General features: G+C 35.8%; 1 long non-coding RNA gene across 1 annotated transcript in view; it reads left to right on the forward strand.

Moving 5' to 3' along the window:
- The window catches only part of LOC140171646 (uncharacterized), a 179,312-nt gene extending 169,870 nt beyond the window's left edge, over positions 1-9,442 (forward strand). Inside the window, exon 3 of the long non-coding RNA XR_011861627.1 lies at positions 8,874-9,442. This is a non-coding gene — a long non-coding RNA (uncharacterized lncRNA). The remainder of the gene's footprint in view (positions 1-8,873) is intronic.
- Positions 9,443-13,611: the final 4,169 nt, after the last annotated feature.

Below are 13,611 nucleotides of genomic sequence, written 5' to 3' on the forward strand. Positions count from 1 at the left end.
GTAAGGGAAGTTCTTCACGATTCTTATATTTTTTTCTTAAGGTGTTGCGCATCTTTTGTTCTCTTTTTCTGTATCCGACGATTTACCTTATATTGATTAACGCAGACAGAGTGATAGACGTGAATTATTGATTAGATTACGACCCCAACTACATTAGCCATACTATTCGTCTTTTGACCGTGGCAATCCCTAAAACGCGATACCCTTAGGTATATGGTTTTTAGTGGATTGTTTACGATTGTTACCTGCGGATTCAAAGTAAATTGTTAAATTTTCCACGATTGTAAGACATCTACATGAGGAAATGCGAGTATACAAATCCATAGTTTAGGTAGGCTATATAGCCTCTGAAATTGGAAGAACATGGAAATCCAGGTCAATGTAAATTATAAATGGGAACTCAATATGTTTAGATGTGCCATGTAAGTACCCCTCAATATCGGATTTGTGATTTAGATGTGCTACCGTAGATAGCCAAAGATATAAGTTAATATGTTGATCAAATTTTCCAAATGGACATACGATAATTTAAACCCCAACATGATTTGTCACTTTTCTGTCAGAAACATACATTTCTAAACTTCAGTCGGGTCTGGTGTAATTTCAACCTCGTCTTAGTACATGGCGCTTTGAATAATTTGGGTTAGCATTTTGTCTTGCTACATTAGTGGTACCAATGAGAAAGGAAAACGAGCAAGGTACACCAACTTGATGTGGGGAAACAAGTAAAATACAGACTAGACAATATGCAGGGGGGGGGCAAAACCAGCAAATGTAGGCATAGGAAGTAAGCAAAGTTCGATAGCCAAAATTACCAGTTCCAAGGCTCACAAAAGTGCTAAACCTGCAAAAACAACAAGGATCAATGGTAATACAAAACTGCACTAGAACATGTGATGAAAATCACTGTGCATATAAACAGACACGCTAAACCAAACATCCAGAGTAGGCACAAAATAAGCTAAGTTCGATGGCCAAAAATTGCCAATTCCAGAGCCCACAAAAGTGTCAGGAAAACAGTACACTGGAAGTGATGAAAATCACTGTGTACATAGCAGTCAAACACTAAACGGACAAAAAACAACCGACGTTTCGAGCAGATAAACTGCTCTTCTTCAGGAACAGACAACAAAATATAAAAGCAAACAACAAAAACTACATGCTGTAATTTAAAAACAAATTAAAGTCAAAAACTTGAGGCAAGTTCAAATAGAACTCAGTAGGAAACAAGATAAGCTCAGAGCAAAATAAGCATGTCTTACTTCAATGAAGCACAGTTTACTAGGTACCAATGAGTTTGGGCATCCTTACACCTCAAATGATAAAACTAGATTTGGTTAAATTTGTTTCTATGCCCCTATGCTTCCCAAGAGGGATCGAAGGGCATAGTGGGGCCAAAAGTATAAATGTGTTGTATCATGTTGTAAAATACCTAAAATTTTTCTTGTAATCATTTCATTTCAGGTTTAAGGATGTCAAAAAACATTGTATCAAAAGAAAACCCAAAACCCATAGCGCGGAAAATGCACACAAGACGCAAAATGTTGATTGTGAATTACATTTGACTTTGGTGGACCTCTTTTTGAAGATTTAGCCATCAGAAATGATCCATTTTCCTGGTCTTTCCTGGTCAGCTAAAGTTAAATGAATTTACTTCGAAGATATTAAAGAAGCATTATAAATCCGCTAGCCTACTCAAAGTAAAAAGCTCTTAGCTTACTAAGCACCGGATCGTGGTGTAATGAATTGTTCATAAGGACATTGAAGAAGAGCGTCTCGAATATTGTATCGTGAACCAAATTATTTACCAAGCCAGGCCACGTGAAGTGCTGTTTCATGCATGTTGCGCGGGAAAACCACACGCTTAAGGAACTAGATGTCTTTCACGCTAGTGTTGAAAAATTTACAAAAACCTTCATAAATTAATAAGTATATTAGTAATAAATAAACAGTATCGAAAAAAACAAACCACCGGTAGTGAGCAAGTTTGGACCGGAAGTCTTGTGTTACATTATTATGACGTAAAGACCTATATGTGACCCGGCAGCACAAATGAGCCGTAAATTCCCTAAATTGTATTCTGAGTTACGGTGTAAAATGTGTACGAAGGTCATATTCATCTGTAACTTAAGCTGGCCCGACATCCGTCTCATTTCGATAGTCAAAAACTAATCAATAATCCTGTTGTTGAAGTGGATAATAAGCTTCTACCTTAGATGGCTATAGAACTTTTAATAGCTCTGGTCTTTGTTTGCTTATATTGCTAAATCCTGTTCAAGTGGTGGGTTACAGGCATTTATTTTGTACAGGTATGCATAACCAACAATTAACAATGAGAGAACTTTTTTAAACCTCGTTGACTTGGGAATGATTTGAAATGACCGCCAATTATGACTATTTGATATTTATTGCCAACAATGTGGAAAAAGCGACACATGTAAAACCCTAAAAAGCTATAATTTTGTTAAAGGAGCAAAGTTTAACAAACCATAACCCCGCTTCTGGATATCGTTTGAAGTCAAATGATATACCATTTTTAAGTTTATGATGTTTATTTTTTAAACACGAAATAAAACAAAATTGACCGGGGGAGGAATTTACGGCTCATTCGCCGTGGACGGTCACATATGGAACAGCAAATGCGAGTACATTAATCACACAGCAACGTGTCGGTGTAGACTGCACATGTCCATCACTACATGAATGCAGGACAAACTAGTGCCAATAGTTCAAATGTATTCACCATTTCTATACGACAGCAGTGAGATATTGTAGACTATAAAGTAATTATCTTGATTAATTTTAGAATTATAACATGAAATTTAGCTGGATATGCTGTACATTAATGTGTACGTTGTGGTGAACCAGCATGTCTATATGACATCAGTGAAATATTGCAGACAATTAAGTTGCTATCTCGATAAATTCTTATTGTTACTTCAAATTAAGCTTCATTTTGCCTCGCATTAGTGCGTTCATGGGTAACCCAGATCAAGGTAAAACAATATTTTTATCATAATTGAAGTCAACCATTGCCATCTTCATTATCAGAATTGCTTTGCCTATCTGCTTTGTTGGGTTTTCATTTATTAGTATTTCTCGTGCACTCATATAGTGCTCTTAAATTATTGATGCAATTATCTTGCGTTACTATACATCAAGTATGCGCGTTATGAGGCGCGTATCAACTCATGCATCCAGTCTCTGTGACATTTAACAACAACAGGTTTATGCTTTATTGGGATATTCTAGTTGAAATCCATACATCCCCAATGAAAGCCATGACCTTAATCTTCACACAGGGAGTGTAAATTTCAAATGGGGTATACCTGAATGGGTGACTCCATTTGTAATCTACACTCCCTGTGTGGGAGATTCACGCTATGTCTTCCATAAAGGGTGTATGGATTTCAACTGGAATAGCCCATTATGTTTAAAGAACTATCTCTTTATCCATTTTACAAAACAAAACTCAGGCACTAATGCAGTTCTATTATCGAATTTATAACGTCTATTTTGGAATATTTTAAATATTTTGGACATTTTTAAAACATATCCAATTAAAATATTTTTAGTAGTACATGTTGTACGGAACAAAGCTTTGAACTCGTAAGATATAATTCATTTTTTGGTAATCGCCCAAATATTTGCGTATGGAAGTCAATTCTTGGCTTATTATAAATAAATTAATGTAAATTTGAAATGATTTGATATAATATAATTCGTGATGTTGAATTGAGTGGCCCTATCTTTTAATGCCAACGGTTTTTAGACTTCTTTGTGTACTGACCATAGGCGTCAATGTTCTTAAATTTTCAAAAATTGTCTTAGGAATCATTAACACAATATCAACGTAAACAGCCAAAAGGGGAAGAGCCACATTACCTTGAATAAGCAGTGCACACAAAATTGTCTATTTCAGTACCCTTTTTTAGTGTTGCCAGTTTGAATTCATGTATCTGGAGTGGTATGTGCTTTTGTGTTGTTGGTGTGAATTTGGACTACTTGGTGGGACTATTCACTGTCTGGGCGATACAAGGTCCGGAAAAGGTACCACAGCAAGAAGTTTGTATTGTCATTTTGTAACATTCTTGGAGCCTATTCAAACGGGCAAAAATGTGTATCAATTGGATTTATTTAGTTGAAGATATTGTTTATACTGTTTGTGTATTTGGTTAGTTGGTTGAGGGGTATATGGGGTGGGGTATGTGTGGGTGCTTTGCCCAATGCTTGATTTGGTATGGCACGCGTGGGGAATAGTTGATTAACACACTGCAGCCCTTAACAAAGTGGCAAAACACTGTATAAAGTGTGCTGAAACCTGTTGGTTTTCGTGGTGTAAACTAATTAGCATTTTAAAGAACAGATGGGTAGCAGGTAATCAATAACAGTAATTATTTTACCACACAAACACCTAATATGCTCACAGAATAACAGTACCATTTCAGAAGTATGTTGTAAAGAGCAAAGCTTTGAACTCGTAAGATATAATTGCATATTTCCTAATCTCCAACATATTTACGTATATTAAAATTAAATGGGAGTTAATTCTTGACTTATTATAAACAAATTAATGTAAATTTGATATGATTTAATATTGAAATTGTTTAGTAGTCAATTTTTTAATTCCAACGAACTTATTGTTTTGTGTTTTGAGATATGTTCTCAAAATTTAAAAAATTGTCTCGTCTCAAAAATAATACTTGGCTTGATTGTAATCATTCTAATGCATTTTCATGCTGATTGCAAATGTGGTCATGAAAATGTACAATTTAAAAATTTTATGAATTTTTAAAGTTGGGAATTTGTCTTCTGACACCCGTGTGAGAGGGTTACGTCAACAGATGTGGGAAGAAAATCCGAAGCCAAAGATGTAAGCCAGTGGGCAAATTTTGCAATCAGAATGCCTTTTAGTGGTAATAGTTGGCATCAATTCAAATTTGAACACAAACGAGGAGTTAGAAGTTAACGCCACTTCATCCTTAATTTCCCATTCAGTGGCTTAAAATTATGAATATTAATGTTCATCGTCTGTTGAACAATATGGATACACAAAATTCTACACATAGGCATACGAAGCATGTGAGGAAATTGTCGCTTTTTTCTAAGTTGGCCTTTACCATACGGCAAGGCTACGTCATTAAGTGTAGGATATCTTTTACTTCTGAAGAAAGTCTTGAAATCTTGAAATCGGTTCACCAGAAATGTATACATATTCAATTGTGAGATAACTTTCATGAGCTTTGAGATACGGATGACAAGAAGTGGAGTCCCGAAACAGGTGATGAAAAATACATCCGGCCAATTACTACAGTGTTGTCATCATTTTGATAGCGAGACTATAATCCGATATATTCTCATTCTCTCTGATAGCACCTACATCTTAAAGTGTGATGTTTAAGGGTAGACTAGGTATTGTTGGTCAAAGCAGCCAAAGAGAATGATTTTCATTATCTAAATCAATATATTATTGCATAATAACACTTTGATGTTTTGCAAAAGTTCATTCTACAATTCATATACTTAAGGCGTTCGACTATGGTGCGAGAGTTTGCGGGTTTGAACCCTGGCGGTGCCTAGTACGCTCTCGTGGAAAAATTGAGTTTCCCCCGGACAAGGAACTTACTGCTAATTGTCTCGTTGTAACGCGTACGAAACTAGGGGAGCTAACGAAGGTTATATGTGGAATGTCAAGGGTGTGCGCAGTCCCTGAATTGTTGTTAAATGGTTTATGGAATGATGTGGACCGTAGCGGTCAGCGACAACCTGTAAAGTATGCTGATGCTTGTGGATCAACATCTAGGGGTTGTTCCTGTGCGTAGCGCACTATAAATCACTGCGCTTTTTTTTAACTTGATTTATTGTTGCTAATGAGTTATGTACGTTTTACAAAAGTGTTGTTGTTTCAGCCCTCTTTGCAACATAACTAAAGGATCACAGGACCTACAAAAGTATATCTGTAATATTTGAATTCTTCTACACATTTGCTATTAAAAGGATCAATGTAATTGCCAAAGCCAAAGCTCACTACTGTTGCCAAAGCTCAATACTATTCGCAAGATGCTGTGAACCACCAAATCGCAACAATTTAAAATAGTTACTAGCCTTGAAGTCACACTTAACATTATCTGTACTCTAATTTCCGAACAATAGTTTTGAGTTGCAAGGAGGAAAATTGAACATAGCATGTGATCAATGAATAGGAATATGTTTCCAAGCATTTAAGTCAATTAAGTGGCATTGATGTCAATTAAATATATTGAGCATATTAATTGTACACACTAATGAGAATGTTGCCAGTAATAATGACTACACGCGTATTATTGTTCCATTAATACAGGCTGTATCAAAAATGATTGTTCTCCATCGGTGTTGATGTTTGGTTGAAAGAGAATTTTAAATGTTTAATCGCCACATGGGAATATCGTGAAATCACCACAATTTACATTTTTAGGATCCTTTATAACATTAATCGAAAATAAGGTGGATTTTATGTTGAATTTGAGCGTGGCAGTCTAGTTCACACTCACCGAAAATTGATGAGGAACAATAAATTGGATACAGCCTGTATATAACATTTGTACAATGTAGTTATTTTGGGGGTAAAAGCACATGAATGCAAAGCGTATTTGTCTTGACATTTTAAATTATTAATAATATTATTACTCCATATTTTTGATTAATTGTACAAATATAACTTTCAAATTAATACATTTGCCTATTATCAGAAGAACATATCCCATTACTTGTTTTACCTAAAATATGCACCTGATGGATTAAATTAAACTTGAACAGTGTAATAATTATTGTACCTGTGATTTTGTCCCTGTTCTGACTGTTTGTCGGTGTATATATTTTATGAGATAAATTTTTGCAAACACTACAGGATATTATTATATTTATAAAGAGACATTTATTTTAACTACTTAAAAATTACCTTACTTACGATATCAATTTTCGTTAAATAAACAATCTAAATACACAAATAGCATATTCGGATTTTAAAGGGGCTCATATTTTATACATTTCAATTTGTAAAAGTAGGAAGGACTTGTATTGTCTGTTATTTTAAAGAATTAAATATATGCTTTTAAAGTACACTCAAGAATATATATTTATTTGTATGAATTACGCTTTCGAGATTTTCAATGGCCTTTAAAAAAAAAACCAGGAAATCTGTTGGAACGGATTGTTTTAATGAAACTATTTTTAGACACTTTTTGATACATAGTGCCAGTTTGTATTCATGTTTCTTGATGGGTGGGTGCTTTTGTGGTATGCGTGGGAATTTGGTCTGCTTGGTGGGATTTTTCTCTTTTTGGGCGATCCTAGGTCTGGAAAAGGTACCATAGCAGCAAGTTTGTTGGGTAACATTCTTGGAGCCTATTCAAACGGGCAAAATGTATCAATTTTGTTTATTTAGTTGAAGATATTGTTTATACTGTTTGTGTACTAAGTTTGGTTGGCTGGTTGTTGGGGTAGGGCAATTTGGTACGGCAACGCGTTTGGAGGCAGGCGATGTTAGACACCATTACGAGAAAATAACACTCCCTACGAAAAGTTGATTAACGCCCTTAACATAGTGGCAAAACACTGTATAGAGTGTGCTAAAACCTGTTGGTTTTCGTGGTGTAAACTAATTAGCATTTTAAAGAACAGATGGGTAGCAGGTAATCAATAACAGTAATTATTTTATCATACAAACACCTAATATGCTCACAGAATAAGAGTACCATTTAGGGACTTTCTCAAGGACTGGAAGGAAACAAATGTGGCTGTGAGATACGGAAACTGCTAGCTGATGACATCTATTTAACTGGATTATATATTATCTATGGAGTCTATTTTCATTTCTACAATGCATATTTGGGCTATTCCAAATTAAATCCATACAGCCACAATAAACGATATGACCTTTTAATCATCCACTCAGCATGCTCACCCAGCAAACACAAAACGTTTTCGACTTCATTCGCAAAAGGTTATAAAAGGTTGTCAGAAAACGGTTATATAAAGGGTATATTAAGAGTATAAAACGTTTTCATAACCTTAAAAAACATTTTTTGATAATCTACTGCTCAGCAAACAAACATGTTTTACAAAAAACGTTTAAATGTCGGGTTATATAAAGGTTATAAAAACGTTTTAATAACATTCCAAAAACATTCTTGAAAACTTGAAAACAGAACGTTATTTTGGGGTTGAAAAAATATTTTGCGAAAAATGTTTGCCCAAAATATTTTCAATAACGTTTTAAAAACGTTTTCATGACCTTTATATAACCCGACATTTAAATGTTATTAAAAGGTTTTGAAAAAACATTTTAAGAACATTTCTGTGTTTACTGGGTTCAAATATTTTAGCATAATGTTATTTAAGTATTGTCAAAATATTTGGCAAAAATGTTTGCAACAATAGTTTAAAATAACATTTTTTGAAAACATTTAAAAAATAGTGTTGTAGTGTGTTTTTCATACAAAACGTTTTAAAACGTTATCATGACCTTTATATAACCCGACATTTTAATGTTATTAAAACGTTTTTACCTAAACCAAAAGCCAAAATATAACTTATTTAAAACGTTTCTAAAACGTTTTTGTGTTTGCTGGGCAGCAATCCAGTTCGAAATACACACTTATTGTGTGCAAGATTAAGTTCGCGTCTTCAATAAGAGGTGTATGGATTTTAAGCGGAAAAGCCATAATTTCTGATAACCGTACACATACTTTGACATGCCAACTATACTTATCAGAACAGCTTTAACAGCCTCGTAAATTGTCATAACCTTTTAATGGTATTTTTCTATGATTAATTCGCAATCAAAATAATATGCAATTTTAATAATTGTTTTATTCTTCTTTGTGTTTTTACAGGAGTCGTAGTGAACGCAATGGAGGCCGAAGTATTTACTATGAAGTCCCTGAACACTTCTCTCTGGAGTACTCACTGAAACGGACGGCACTTACAGATCGACAGCCAAGAAAAGACACAGCCATCTTGAGAAATATATAAAGGCCATGACATGAATAAATTCATTAACATCTTCAATATGCTGGTTTAGTTTGCGACTCGAGTCTACCAATAATGTTAGTCCAATATATGGCGTTCCTAGGAGAGTCATGCAGAGACGAAATCGACTACTTGTGTACGATTCATGTTGAACTTGCCAAAAAACTGACGAAATGGCGTTCTCTTGGAAATGTGGATAATATCACGAAAGGAATTTTATTTGCAAGGAAATTTAATACAAATGTACAAATTGAAACATACTGAATAGCCATGCTAGTATTGACAACATTCTTGTTTTGCCGAAACTGATACATTGACACTTCACGTAGTGCGAGAAAAAGGCCTGACAGCATGGCCTAATAACACAGAAAATGAGATACTGCAATATTCTTGGTGAAATGGGAGATAATGAAAGGTCCAACTGACACGTTCCGCCAAGATCCGCTATGCTAGAACCAAGTACGAGCCAAACAATCAAACACCTGGCTCTTACATTTCTTCTCGTTTGTATCTTTACTCCAGACTCTTTCTTTATGCAAATATATGCAAATGGTGTACACCTTTCTACATGTCGTCATCGATGCAGGTGTATTGATGAAAATCGATTGGTTAATTGCACAGACAGGGCTTTCCGAAGTATTCCTAATGACATACCGCCGTTAACCATTAATCTTAACTTTAACTGGAATTTTGTTGAAACTCTTTCTTCCGTATCTTTTGCTGCTACTCGTTCTTTACAAACTTTCTATATTGCTCACAACCGTCTGAAAACCATTGAAAACGGAACTTTCAATGGTCTTTTCAACCTTACTAAACTTTTGTTGAAGATAACGTATTAACCGAGGTACCAAGAGCATTAAGAGTATTGGATAATTTGACAATTTTAGACCTCAGTCAAAATCGGATTACTAAAATAGATGGATCAAGATTAAGTCAGTCCCTCCGTGAACTTTACCTATGTGAAAATAAAATCACCGCATTAGACAGAAGATCATTTTTGGGATTGAAAAACGTTGAAGTTATTCACCTATCTAAGAATCGGATTAATCATATTGCGGAAAAGCCACTACTTTGGACTCCGAATCTCAAAGGTTTAAACATTGTTCACAATGATATCAAGACGTTGCCAAAAGGCTGGCTTGGTAGTGCCACAAGACTGACCGAACTCTATCTTACAGGGAATAAAATCACATGGACCACGGATGTGCGAGAATGGTTCGTCACCAAATCTCCTCTTCAGTTAGAAATTCTCTTCCTCAACAAAAATCATTTAAGTTCTTTACCAGCATCGGCCTTTCGTGACATTCCTAATATGGAAACCCTAAGTCTCAGTGGTAATCTACTGCAGTATCTCCCTGGATCTTGCTTTGATGAATTAGAAAAGTTAGAGATTCTACTAATAAGCGATAATCGCCTTAGGAGTGTACCAGCTGATTTGTTTGCGAATAACAAACGCTTGAGAAAACTTGTATTAAGAGCGAATAAGCTCAAAGATCTACCGCCCACTTTGCTTAGGAATAACATAAACCTTGAACTGTTGGATCTAGCAGGAAACAAGCTAACAGGGCTTCCTAAGGGATTGTTAGGCAATGAGATTTACCCGAATCTCACCGAGTTAGACTTGAGAAATAATTTGTTCAAAAGAGTACCGCCTTTGGATAATATACCTTCATTGTCTCTGCTAGTGATCAGTAATAACAGGATTTCAAAATTAAGTCAAAATACGTTTATGAATAACCCATACATGATAGCAATCAACTTAGATCATAACATGCTGCAGACTTTGTCTAAGGCAACATTTATGAATCTGGAGATCTTGTCAGAAGTATCGTTAGCTGGTAACAGTTTCATGTGTGACTGTAAACTGTCGTGGCTTGTCAGAGAACACTCTGAGTGGGCTATGGATGCCAGAAGAACAGTAAGCTGTAAGTACCCCTATTCTATTCAGCTTGGCTCTTTACATGATTTTGCCCTAAATGATTACTACAATTTAGACAGCGTAGGGATTATTGACACCGCCGACGACATGGACGCTTTATGCAATGGTCCGCAAGAAAAGAGTAAATACCTTATGATCACCTGCATATGGATTCTAGTCATTGTTCTTCTACTGGTTGTATATTGGAGCAGGAAGATTATTAAAGCTCAAAAGAGATTAAATGCAGGAAAACCGAAAATACGAAGACGATATAGTCTCGTTCCCAACAAAGTGCCAACACTAGAAAATCCTCCGTGGAGGTCTTTTCGAAGACATTCTTCACGGAAAAGAAATGGTAAATATACCAGTTTATCCAAGACTTCTTCCCCACCAAGGATTACTGTGTCTTGTCTCCCTCATTCCGGTATGGTTTACAAACAACGAGAGACAACCGTATGACGCAGAAACAGTGACGAAGCTAGTATGGTGGATGGAAACAATAATGCAACACTGTTAGTCAGTTCCAGCAACAGCAACCACGATGCTACACTGACACAACAAATCTGTGTTACCCGTGTCGGGTTTTAAAATTTCCTTCATAATATATCAAAATATCTTTTAATATTGAAGTTTTACTGGCAGAAGCGCATACATAGACAAAGTAAGGGATGAAATCAAAATTCGATCGGCGGTTGCCCGCTGGTTCCGTCCGGTACAGTTATAAACAATGGAACCCGGACGGAACCGGCGGTCAACTGCCGGTCGTGTTTTGTTTTCATCCCTAATGTCATGCAACATAATACTTTATGCTTTGTTTTCCAAACATATCGGCATCGTCACTGTTATCGAGATATTTACATTACAAGTGCCTTCATATATTTGTATAAACATCTAGACAAGATTTTTTCTGAACAGATATTAAGATTCTGAAGTGTACAAATTATTCATTTTCTCCACGTTTTCACATTCAATTCTTCGTTCTACGTACATTCAAGTAAGAATAGATCATATTATGCATGCTTTTTAACTTGGTGCCTCTTGTAAGCATTTATATGGTAATTTATTATGGATAATCATGTTTATCATATTGCTTTAAGTTGATGGTGTATAATTGATATTCTATTAATTTTCATTGTTTGAGTGTCTTTCATACGAGTAAAGGCTAAGCTATAATCTGACGTGCGGCCGAATGTCCCTTTGCGACAGACGCGCAGCAAATTTTGTTTTCCCGCCTTGATTTGCTGCTCATGTGAATAGCACTGGGCTGTACCATTTAAAATCCAACACTACCCCTGTGGAAGATTTTGGAAATATCTACCAAAAAGAGAGTACGAATTTCAAGTTGAATGAGCATTACATTAGGCAGCACCATTGAATTTCATACACTCTCTGAGAAAGATTCAATCTGAATCTCCTACAGAAGGAGAGTAAGATTCAAATGGAGCTGCTAATGTGTTAATTCCATTTGAAACTCATACTCCAAGATATTTCCAAATTCTTCCACAGGGGTAGTGTGGATTTTAAATGGAATAGCCCATTACCAAGGCTTTGTCCCTATCTGCAACGGAAAATTTCCAGTAAGACGTCGAACTATAGCTCAGCTTTAAGCCTATTTACATGAGATCTCTAATACAATGGTTCGGTTCAAGTCTGGTAATTTGCCTTATTAAATAACTAAAGCTTTTTCTAATTTATTCCGATCAAGCAAATCCGGAAATCCGGAAAGCTATCAAATGCGAAATTTAACAACAAATTTATAAAATATATAGGTAATTCGGTTTTTAACAATTCGCACTCCCAGTAGAAGTATTAATGTAACAGAATTAACTACTACAGCGATGGTCTGCACTATTGTTGAATGCATTACTCTGCATGCACCATAAGTAAGCTGCACTTAACATCTGTGTACGTATGATTGAATACAATACCGCTCTTTTCAAAGACACTAATCTTACAGTGCGAGTGAAACACATATGGACTCGGTGTAATGTAAAATTTCTAAAGAATTACGATCCTTTATTCTTGTTCTTTGATCATCTATGGTGTGACGCAATGCAGAGGAATAGCACAGCGAATAGTGACGACCTATCGCTATGGTAATGGTAACTCCTGTTACATCAGTACTTTACGGCGAATTGAGATGTTTCACTCATCCTAACATTCATTGGGCCCTGTATATAGCAAGTCTGGAACGAAAGAATAGACGAATCCAACGAGCCAAGTCATGGGCAGGATTTGGTCGGCCATTACTGGGTCCCCGGCGCACCAAGCTGGTGTTGTGACTGCCCAATTGGGTGGATTAAAGCCGCTTAAAAAATCAATGTTATATTGTATTGTGTTGTAAACTTTCATCATTATTTTGTCTACGTGTAACACGGGAGATGGAATGCAGTTTAAAACTCCCGCCAAGGACGCATCATTTCACATTTCAGGTGAGATATACTCAGCGGGGACCCAGCCATGGCTCCCATTGAGGTGTAGAAATGCGTGAAATTGGATTCGTCTATAGTAGTTACAAAATACGTTACAAAAACTATTATTACGTGATTAGAAGATTTGAACCAAGCCAACGTATTTCTGTGCTTGATAAGAGCACTATAGTAGCGTAATTTCCCATGATATCATGGGAAAATACGGACCGTTATTATTATTGTACCTGCTTCTCTGTTCAAATGGAAAAAATG

Source organism: Amphiura filiformis, chromosome 15 (assembly GCF_039555335.1).
Source record: "Amphiura filiformis chromosome 15, Afil_fr2py, whole genome shotgun sequence".
NCBI classification, from domain to species: domain Eukaryota; kingdom Metazoa; phylum Echinodermata; class Ophiuroidea; order Amphilepidida; family Amphiuridae; genus Amphiura; species Amphiura filiformis.